Source organism: Pipistrellus hanaki (genome assembly GCF_964339955.1).
Source record: "Pipistrellus hanaki genome assembly, chromosome: 5".
Classification (NCBI taxonomy): domain Eukaryota; kingdom Metazoa; phylum Chordata; class Mammalia; order Chiroptera; family Vespertilionidae; genus Pipistrellus; species Pipistrellus hanaki.
The window spans coordinates 15,060,189-15,071,787 of record NC_140507.1 but is presented as its reverse complement, the minus strand read 5'-3'; the positions used below and the strand labels follow the sequence as shown (position 1 = coordinate 15,071,787).

Sequence of the window (11,599 nt, the reverse complement as noted above, 5' to 3'; positions counted from 1 at the left end):
CTAATCGCAGGTGCACAGAATGAGGACACATTCTGATGAAAGGTACACTCTTTTCTCTTTTCTGTTTCCTGTCATCGTAACACACAGCAACAGCCTGGGAAACGTTAGTTACATTTTTGGACCAGCACAGACACAGAGCAGAAAGCAGCCAAAGAGCCTGAAAAACAATTGCATTATTTTTAGGTGCAGAGGTCATACATGGTGAGGGTGCAACTGTCAATTGCTGAGCCAGTCTGGAAGCACTAAAAATATTATTCCCTCCAGCCTGTGGCATCGTGAGTGAAGACTGAGGCAACATAGGGTGGAGTTCACATTAGACTTTGTGCCTCTTAGCTCTAATAGGCTTGTTGTCAGGACCAGCAAGGACTCAAGGGGCTAAATAGGGGGTGAGGGGGAGGGTGTCAGAAAAGGTTAATGGAAGGAGCAAGTCCCACAGGGGAGATGTTGAGCAGAAGAAAGAGGTGTCTCCAGCATCCAGCCCCACCGAGCAGAGCCTGCGTGGAGAATGGCTGAGAAATCCCAGCTGGTTCTAGAAGCAGGTCTCCTGGTGGCTGTGACCGTGAGCCCAGCAGATGCCATGGGCGCTGCTGCAGGGGAGCCAGGCCGGGCCGGACACATGTTTCCCATTGATAGCTGGAGACAGCCCAGTAGCTCCGCGTTGGCCTGACAAAGCCGTATTGAAGTGCAGACAGAGTACAGTTTCAAAGCAGGCAGCAAGAGAACGGGAATGCTGTTCAGGAAATTCTTCAGGCATGGGCAGGGCCTTGGCTGCAGTTCCACAGTTGGAAAATCTGACTGGGGCAGCTTCTGAACACGGGCTGGGCCTGCTCGCACTCGGCAGGCCCCAGCCGCCTCCCTCTGTCACAGCCTCTCAGCACACTCCGGACCGAGGGCCATTTCACAGCTGCCCGGGAAGCAGACAAGAGAGGTAGGGGGCTGCTGGGTGCGTGCATGTCCACGCCTCTCTCCACTTTCTAAGCCTGCTGTTTGTTTGCAAGGACTCCGACTTCCCAGGGGGCATGCGTGTATGCGTGTGTGTGTGTGTGTGTGTGTGTGTGTGTGTTTGAACTCCATCACTTAAACATGTGGCGTGGACTTGGAATCTTTTCTTTCCCCACTTCCTTCAAGATCTGACTTTCAGCAGCACTGAGACACTTCAGAAAGCGGGGGTGGGGTTAGCTAGCAACTCAGTGTGCAAAAAGAAAAGTATGTGATGTGTGTATTGTCACCCGGCTCCAGCCTTCTGGAACTTCGCTGTGTGGAAGGACAGTTCATTGGCAGGAACGATCATTTTAAATGAAATTGTCTGTGTGCTTTGCTTCATGAGAGTTTTCAGAGGAGTGTGTTGTAGCAGAAAATGGCTCTCCTTTCGGGAGGGGAGTAGGGTTTGAAGTTTCTATTTTGGATGACACTTGCAGAGTGCAGGAGCAGATGTGTGCCTGTGCGTTCCTGCCGTCTTTTTATTATTAGATGAGGTTTTGACAATCATTGAAGGAGCCCATTGATAGATTTGCCTAGAAATATACTGGATCAACATTTGTATTTGTTTGTATAATAATTTTTTTTTTTACTTTTTTCTGAGTTGAAAAAGTACTGGCAGTTTTACTCTCAAAAATACTTTTGTATTTTCTGAAATATTTAGATCACTAAAGAGTAACAGAAAACAGTCATTTACTCAAAATCATTGTTAAAATTGGAGACATAATGGTGTGGGTTTTATTTTATTGATCAATTGATTTTCTTTTACACCTTACTAAAGAGTGCCTTTTTTTAAATCAAATTTTAAATAATCTTTGTGACACCTATCAGCTATAATGCAATGTAGATGTTGACTCCCTTGGGAAAGCTATAGCTTATTCTGTGCTTCACAGTTATAAAATATGCAAAATAATGCAATTGCATCTAAGAAAGTGGTCCAGCTCAGAAAGAGGTCGACTAAATTTCACTACAGAGTTGTGATTCCTGGCAGGGCAACCTGTGACAGCAACGGTGTTTTCCAACGGGGGTTTGGCCAAGAGTCCGGTTGGGAAAAGAGATGAATGAATGGATTCTTGGATACTTCTTGAATAGCAGAAGGTTAGTAGGTAGGCCAATTAGGGTGGGCCTCTATAAAAACAGATGTGTGTTTACTTCAGTTCTAAAATCTCTCAACAAGTAGCTAATAGTACAGAATAAGGTTAATGGATAAATGAAGAGTGTGTGTGTGTGTGTGTGTGTGTGTGTGTGTACAGGATGAATGGGCAGACACTGTGTCCTATTGGTGGAACTTAATTTTCAGCCAGCAATTTTATTTTCTCCACGGTTTTGCACTTGGAGGAGGGAATGGGACAGCAGGATTTTTGAGCCTAAAGATGGTGCATAGCTGTTTTCTTCATCAGCCTCCTCTTTGGGTTGGGTTGGTCTGGGATGGGCTGGGTTGGGAAGGGAAGGGCTTGGGAACTGCAGGACGCGGAACAAGAAAGGCATGCTTTTAGAAGTCAGGAGAGACAGTGACTACACTATGTTTTTCTCAAGTGCCTACTGGGCGAGCAAAATGCCAAGACAGATTAGGAACCCACGTGAACCCTGGCCTAGCCCACTGCCAGCGCAGAAGGAACCTCCATAAGCTCTTATGTCAGACTCTAAATTTAGTGCTCCTCACGCCCCGCACAGAATAGACAACTCCATGTAGCAGGATTACTAGCAGCCGTGCCTAAAACTTGGAAGAACCTTTATAGTTTCCCTTTTTTGGCAATATAGGAGGAAAATAAGAGAGGCTTTCCTTGAACAGAGATCACCGGAGTGGAGGGTAGGGAAGAAATCCAGGGCAGAGGTGTGGGCAGCAGGGACACAGGAGTGGCCACACCACACACTGGGCAGTGAGGACAGAGGGAGGAGATCTGTGCAAAGGAGGGAAACACATTCTAGAAACAGCACAGAGCAGTAGGCACTGATTTGTTTGACTGGACGTGTGTGGATAAACCATGGCCTCAGTGAGGAAAAAGGTTTTACCCTCTTCATAGGAGGCCCCCTGGTCAGTCTGCCCTGCTCTGCCTTCTGGAAGTAATCAGAAAGCACATTTTGTAAGATTGGCATCATCTGAGGGGTCAGATTTCCTAAGCAGGGAGGGACCAGGCTTTTAAGACCTTATTTTTAACCCACATTTGTTCCATCGGTGATATTCCTGCTGGGGTGGGGGTATCACGTGAAGGGACCCTCTGGATTTGGGTGAATGATCACAGTGGGCAAAGCTGGTTCCAGGCCCTGCTCCTGGACACTTGAGTATGAAGACAAACCTCAGAGAGGGAGTACAAAATGTTGTGTATGTCTTATGCTAGTGAATTTACTCAATTTTTTTTATTTTCTTTTAAAAACCACCTCCAATGGCATGTTCCATGTTGTTGATGAAATTGTTTAATATTCGTTTCATAATTTCATAATATAAGGAAGTCCTTAGAATCGTGGATTTTGCCATTGGAGAGAAATTTGGCTACTCTGTATTCAGAATTTCTTGAGTTTGAGTAATATAGTGACCCCTTTTAACAGGACTGGAAAAAAAGATCTGTCCCTCCATTGCTGATTCATTCATTTCTGTTATACTGTGATTTGTTTATACAATTTTCTTGTTCATAGAATTTATTGGGGTGACATTGGTTAATAAAATCATATAGATGTCAGTTGTAAATTCCATAATAAATCAACTGCGTACGGTATTGTGCATTTACCACCCCAAGTCAAGTCTCCTTCCATCACCATTTATCCCCATGCTACTCTCTTCTATCTCTCCCCCTCCCTCTTCTCCTCTGGAAATCCTCATGCTGTTGTCTGGGTCTATGAGGTTTTTGTTTGTTTTCTTAATCGTTTTACCTTTCTCACACAGCTCTGCCACTACCTTCCCTCTGATAGCTGTCAATCTGTTTCTATTTGGTTTATTTTGTTCATTAGATTCCATATATAAGTGAAATCATCGGTACTTGTCTTTCTCTGACTGGCTTATTTCACTGAGCATAATGCTTTTCGGGCCCATCTATGCTGTTGCTGAGGTGTTTTTTTTTTAGTTTTTTTTTTTTTTATCTACTCATCTATTGATGAGCACCTGGGCTTCTTCCAAACCTTGGCTATTGTAATAATGTTGCAGTGAAATAGAGGTGCATATATTCTTTCAAATCAGTGTTTCATATTTCTTCGGTTATATTCCCAAAAGTGGAATCACTGGGTCATAAGGCAGTTTTATTTTTAATTATTTTAGGTAACTCCACAGTAGCTGCACAAATCTTTGTTCTTACCAGCAGGGCATGAGGGTTCCCTTTTCCCACATCCTCACCTACACTTGTTTATTGATTTATTGATGATAGTTATTCTTACAGGTGTGCAGTGATATTTCATTGTGGCTTTAATTTACAAGTCTCTGATGATTAGTGATGTTGAGAATTTTTCCATATGTCTATTGGCCATTATAATATCTTTTAAAAATATTATTTATTTACTTCAGAGAGGAAGGGAGAGGGAGAGGGAGAGTAAGAGAGAGAGAGAGAGAGAGAGAGAGAGAGAGAGAGAGAGAGAGAGACATCAATGATGAGAGGGAATAATTGATTGGCTGCCTCCTGCCACTCTGGGGACTGAGCCCCATGTTACATGTGTTGGCTCAGTAATAGCTGGCACCATGCTAGAGGAGGTAGCATGGCAATGGAATCGTACTGTTAGAAGGGCCCTTGGGAATTACCTGGTTCCATGGTTTCTCAAATCTTCTTAAATCAGATTTTCTGAGATTAGAGTAGGGGAATCCCTCTATTTTTAAAAGCTCTCTGAGAGATTCTGTTGAAGCCAGCCAGACACTGGTCCACAGAACTGCGTTTGTTTAACACTGTCATGGCTAGGCTATTATTGACTGCATGGGTGCCATTTATAGCATTGCTAACAGATGCCAGCCAGATGTGGTGACGGAGACCCTCCCTGCCCTGGGAGGAAGCTTGGAGTGTTATTTCTCAAGTCAAGCCTCCTCAGATTGGGCAAAATTTGTATCTCTATACTTTCTTTGTAACCCATAGCCATTGTCATAGTAGCTTAAGCCACATTTGAGGGTGTAGTGGTAGTTGGTGCAGAAGTGAGGTGAAGGGAAGGAAATACAGGTAGAAGTAATCAGGAATGCTGGGATGCATCCTTAATCTACTGAAAGCTGAATCTCAGTTTGCCCATCTGTGAAATGGGATCAGATGCCTCGTAAGTGTTTTCTAGTTATTACAATACATGATTTTTGTAATTCTAAGGCTCTTCCTTTTTTAAATATATATATATATATATATATATATATATATATATATATATATATATATATATATATATATATATATATATATATATATATTTATTTCAGAGAGGAAGCCAGAGGGAAAGGAATAGGAACATAGAAACATCAATGATGAGAGGGAATCATTGATTAGCTACCTTCTGCCCCCACCCTCAACTGGGAAATGAGTTCACAACCCAAGCATATGTCCTAACAGAGAATTGAACTGTGACCTCCTGGTTCATAGGTCAACACTCAACTACCGAGCCTCACCAGCCAGAAAAGCTCTTCCATTTCTTTATGAATGTCTTAGTCTTTCTTTCCCAAGGCTGGGCATCTTGAATTATTTTATCTACCCTCATCCCTTTCTGTGCTATTCTCTTTCTTTTTCTCTGAACACGTTCTAGTTAACCTCCTCCTGAGAAAAATGTAGTTCTCTAAACTCAGTTCCAGTCATCTGACCAGTCCTTGTTTCACTAAGAAGACAACATACATCTGTTAACCTAAGGGGAAGAGGGCAATAGCAAGAAAGGAGAATGGGATAATCTAGTAGCAGAAAGATAATGGTTATATTGTGACCTGAGCCCTGGCTCTGAGCCTGGGCTGTGATCCTAGCTGTGTGACCGTGGGCAGGTCACTTCACCTCCATGTGCCACAGTTGTAACATCTTGAAAATGGACATGATAGTATGTACCCCATAGTGTGTCATGAGATTGTGCATGTAATGCACTTAGCATGAAGAATTTAGTAATTTGGCTTTCTATACTTCAATATTGACCAAGATGGCATGAGGCAAAGAATGAAATAGGCAGATGATAAAGTGAGACAATCGTTAGAGGAGAGAATATTTCGCACTGACTCATCCAGCTTGCTTTTTCTTCCTGCGTTGCCCGAATTTCTCTGCAGTGTCCGCTGTCCCCTCTCTTTCACCTTTGCTGCTACACAGAAAGGTGGTCCTCTTCATTATTGCTTCAAATCTCTGCTGCCAAGTGTGAGCCGCCTTCTAGAAAGGTGGTCATGTAAGCAGTGGCCCTGGCCTGCCTGTCAGACAGGTCTGTGGGGCAGGAGGAGGCGTGTGTCGCCACGGTTCACTACGTGTGTGAATCCTGCGAGATTGCTTTGCTTGGAAATCCTGGCCGCTGGCTGTCCTAATGGAGCTCCGGTGTGTGGGTGGACGCGGAAGGGATGGCTTTATTCTTCCTTTGAACCGATAAATGCAGTGGCACCTATTAAATAGTGAGCATGGCTTCCTGATAAAGACTCTATTGCTGGGGATTAGAAACTCTCTCCTTGTTCAAACTACTTTTCCTGGCCGGGGTGATAAAATCAGACTCTCTTGTGAGCACCCTGGCTTCCAAATAATGCATTTCTGAGTTCCTGGAAACCCTGCAGTTCTTTGCAGGGGTCCAAGTATTCAGCCACTGGAACTGCTCTCCTTGAGCCCAAGTAAGAAAGTATCAGGGTTAGCTCCTTTCTCCCAGCAAATCATTCAACACCTCCCCATTCCCCTGACTCAGGCTGGGTGTGGGGTCTGGGCATAAAAGCGGACTGCTTAAAGCCTGAGACGGTCAAGAAGCCACCCCTCACTGTCCCTTTCCTTCCTGCTCTTACCTTCTTCCATCTCTCTTGTTCTGTATTCTGTCTAGCTCTTTCCTTCTATTGTTTTTTAAATTACATCCTGTCTTCCTGTTGCCAGTTTCTCTCTTTGTTACTGCTTAGTAGATGCTTACCAAAGTCTCCTGCTTGTCTCAGTGGTCACGCGTGCTGGTCATAGACCCGAGTCTGGGCTGCATTACTTCTACCACGTAATGACAGGCGTTAGCTCCAAACATTGGCCGTGATCATCTAAGGTTTGTGGTCTTCCTTCTGCCATTGAAGACCCTGCTCCTGGTGTCTTGCAGGCTGAGGATGCCAATGGTGGGTCACAAACTGGCAATCAATCCATGGCTGGTCGGTAGACATAATTTGGTGTAGCTGTTTCATTGACTTAGTTACAGAGTATTTGAACATACTGAGCTATTACGTACAAAGGTATATGACATAGAAAAGGCTGAAGATGAGCATCCCTGGACTGATCCTCGCCACAGGAGTTGGTGGGATGTGGGCAGCTCCTGTTCCTCTGAGAGGGGCTGTGTCAGTGTCATCGCCCCCCACCTTTCTTATCTGTAGGTGTTTTCATAAGTAGCTCTAAATAGGCCTTCTGGTCTGAACTGCAGAATGTATACATCTGAGTGACCTTTCCCCCCTAATTATTTCAAGGGTGGTACATATAGTACCATTATATAATAGATGCATATATGTGAATGGATATCAAGTACTTAGCACACTGTGTAGTAATTTTTAGGTATTATTATCACCATGTTTGTTTCTGGATACTTTGATGTAAAAAAAAATACAAATAATCATGACTAGAAATGAAATGAAGAGCATTTCCTTTTAGACAGTAGATTTCTCTGCAAGTTTTTGAGAGCTCAGAAAATTGCTAAGGAACCTTATCAAACACAGTTGTCAAGGGAGCATCTCCTGGGTCGATGCTAATTTTATAGAACTATTGAATCACTATAAAAGGGGGTATCTAATGTGTTGTAGCTGTTTTTCATGGTGTTATAAAAGCTAATGGGTTTTAGAGACATATCAAAGATGGTTTATTACCTGAAAAGGAGGTGGAGGAGGGTGGAATGCACCCTGGTTGAAATTCAGTAGATGCTCAATAAGTATTTGATGAATCAACTTAAAATTAATACCCAATTTGAGGAATTCTAGCTTGAAATGTTACAAAAACATTTTTCAATAAGTAATTTTACTGTCTGACCACGTGTACACACATGGCTATATCTGGTAGCATTGAACACGAGAACTGAGAGAACAGGCTTTTCAGCCAGATTATTTAACAAACTCTTTGTTCAAATTCTTTAACAAGCTAAGTGACTTAGCCTCTCTGCTGCTCAGTTGCCTCCCCTGTGAATCGAGGGTATTGATGATACCTATCTCATCAATATATGTGTGTGAAGATTAAACAAGTTCAGGAAAGCATTTAGCAGAGTGCCTGGCACATAGTAACCATTACCCAAGTGATGGTCATTGGTTTTGTGTGCTTCCTTTGTGTTAGGAAGCTGACGGTTTTGTTGTGGTTTGCCTTTGGGTGTTGTTCAGAAAGCCTATGTACAGTGTTTGATTAAAATGATGTCCAATAGCAGTTTAAGGGGGAAAGACTGGACTGTGGAGTTTGTGGGAAGCATGCTGGTTTTCAGTGTAGCTTTCTTAGGCCTCGTCACTACTTTACTCTGTGATCTTGTTAAGCCACGTCAGCTCCCTGAACCGGGCTTTCTCAGCTGTTAGTCTTTGAACTTTGCATTGTTCATGCTCCTTTCAAGCTCTGTGCCTCCTTCTCTGATTTTATGTGTTTGAGTCATGCTTACCATTACTTTATTACACAGCTTGGTCCCCAAATCACAGAAGAGCTGTGGTGACTGGCTTGACTGGGAGGGTCATTATCTGTTCTGGGTAGAATCATTTATGGGGATTTAAGAAGCTCGGACCTTGTACAACACAGAGATGGCTAGTTGAAATGGGCCTGTCGCTCCTATACAGAATGCTGGCCATAGGCGAAGACATGATGCGGAGAGGCAGTGTTCTTTGCTTGTGAAAATGACACTATTACATTTTGTGGTCAGGTGTTTGAAATTATTGTTCCTGTTCAGGGGTATTCAGTTTATATTTATTTTTTTTCTGATCTTCAACTTGCAGCATCAAGGACTATGTTTAAAATGATGCCTGAGTTGTTTGCACAGCCAAATCTTCAGTGACTCTCAAGTCATTGCTCAGATATTAGCGTCTCCATGAGGACAGCCTTTCCCATGCTTTTAACATTTGAAACTGCTCTGCTCCCCAACCCACAGCACTGCTTATCCCCCTTTTCTTGACTCTCTTTCTCACTTTTGTTCTTGTTTTTCCCCCATAGCACTATTCTCTGTAACAGAAGTTTCAAACATGGTTTTCATTTTTGTTACTGCCTCTCTCTTCACTGCCTCCTACCACAGCCATAAAATGTGGGAGGGGGGAGGGTGTGATCTGTGTTTTTGCTCATTTGTATTCCAAATGCCTAGAACAGAGCCATGGGAGGGTCTGAAGGAAAACATGAATCTGTCAGGTGGTGGCCGTGTTCATGTATTACACACAAAACACATACCAAGATGGTAATTCTAAATACCTTGTATCATATTCAGGGAAATTCAAGTCTTTGCCTCATTCTGTATGAAATGGAAAGAAAATTGAGCCTGAGTTTGAGTCCAGACCCTAACCAATTTACTGGTTTGGAGTCCTTCAGAACATTTGTTCATTTCTTAGACCTCAGTATCTTAATTTAAAAAAAAAATGTTTTGAAATACTTTTAATCATATTGATCCCCTAGAATGTTGTCAGAAAAGTCTGAGCCCATATATCTGAGAATGACTAGTACAAATATGTATGTGTGTTTCAAAACTATATTTCTATCTGAAACTATTTCAACTGGCACCTTACACATCTAAATCTCTAGAATAGTAAGAATTAATATTTATAGTTATACAGAAATATCTTCCAATTCATCAAAGATAACTTTTTAAAATATATTTTACTGATTGATTTTTTACAGAGAGGAAGAGAGAGGGATAGAGTTAGAAACATCTATGGGAGAGAATCATCCATCAGCTGCCTCTTGCACACCCCTCCTACTGGGGATGTGCCCACAACCAAGGTTCATGCCCTTGACTGGAATCAAACCTGGGATCTTTCAGTCCGCAGGCTGATGCTCTATCCATTGAGCCAAAGCAGACTCGGCAAAGATTACTATTTTAAATTTATATGTAAGGGATGTTGTACTTTGGAAGATAACTTTAATAATAACATCTAATTATTGCTTATTTAATAGAAAGCAATGGATATACACACATGCACTAACACACACACTTAGATCTAGCAATTCAGTTTCTCAGGGCTTCTGTGAGATGTATATTTGGACATATGTGAAAGATGCATGTTCCATTGCTATGGCTTTCAATAATACCGATATGCAGGAGACTTAAACATTTCATCTCTATGCCCCGTCTTCCTGCTGAATTCCAGTGGTACTTTGAAGTGGCTTTGTGACACCACCCTGGTGGATTCTTCTATGCATTTCTAAATCAATGTGACGAAACGGAGCTATCTTCCTCTGCACACTCCGTTTGCCTCCTGCCCCAGAGCCTACTTGTCTCCTATGCCGCCCATCCTGATGAATGGCAGCATCGCTCATCTTGCTGCTCAGCCAGAACCTTGGCATTCTCCTTGACTCCTGTCCTTTTCTTGCATTCACTCTATGTCCTGGGGCAGCAGTAAAATCCTGTTAGCTCTACCTTCCAAATAGATTTCTAACAGGGCAATTCAACACCTTCTCCCTCACCTCTACCCTGGTCTGGGATATTCTCTCTGGGCAAGAGTAGTACTCACAGGCCCCTGGTTTCTCCACCTGCACCCTCGTCCCCTGCAGTCTATTCCTTAGAGAGGCAGCTGGAATGATCCCAAAGTGACAAACTCATCATCTCACGCCTGTGCCCAGTTCTCTGGAAGTTACTCTTACAATCAGTATCCTTCCTGTGGCTTCTAAGAGCACATGTGCAACCCTTCTGCCTGCTCTTCCAACTCATTTTCATATACTCGCCCCCTAGCCACACTGTCCTTTAAACATGCCCAATGAACCCCTCCCCCCCTAGGGCCTTTACCCCGCAGTTACTGTTTCTTCTGACTGGAGTTCTCTCTCCCTACATCCTCATGTTTTACTCTCTTGCTTGTTTGTGTTTTTGTGTATTGTTGTTGTTTTCCCCTCAAATCTCTCTACTACAGAGAGGGTTACCCTGATGGTCCTGTGGACTGGAGCAACCCCTCCCCCCACCCCACCATCTGTCTGTCCCTTTACCCAGCTTTAATTTTTTTAAAATATATTTTTATTGATTTTTTTTTTTTTTTTTTTTTTTTTTTTTTTTTTTTTTTTGCAGAGAGGAAGGGAGAGGGATAGAGAGCTAGAAACATCGATGAGAGAGAAACATCCATCAGCTGCCTCCTGCACACCCCCTACTGGGAGTGTGCCCGCAACCAAGATACATGCCCTTGACTGGAATCGAACCTGGGACCCTTCAGTCCACAGGCTGACGCTCTATCCACTGAGCCAAACCGATCTCGGCCCAGCTTTACTTTTGTCTTCATAAAACTTACTCCCAAGAGTAGGTATAGAAAGTTATGTGTCTGTTTGTTTGCTTGTTTATCATATCTTCCACTTGAATATAAGGTCCATGAGTCAGGAATCTGTCTTTTCACTGC

General features: G+C 43.0%; 1 protein-coding gene across 1 annotated transcript in view; it reads left to right on the top strand.

The window, feature by feature from the left end:
* The first annotated feature begins 691 nt into the window (after positions 1–691).
* The window catches only part of SGCD (sarcoglycan delta), a 292,141-nt gene continuing 281,233 nt past the window's right edge, over positions 692–11,599 (top strand). Inside the window, exon 1 of the mRNA XM_084884490.1 lies at positions 692–928. The gene's annotated coding sequence lies outside the window, so the exon portion shown is untranslated. The remainder of the gene's footprint in view (positions 929–11,599) is intronic.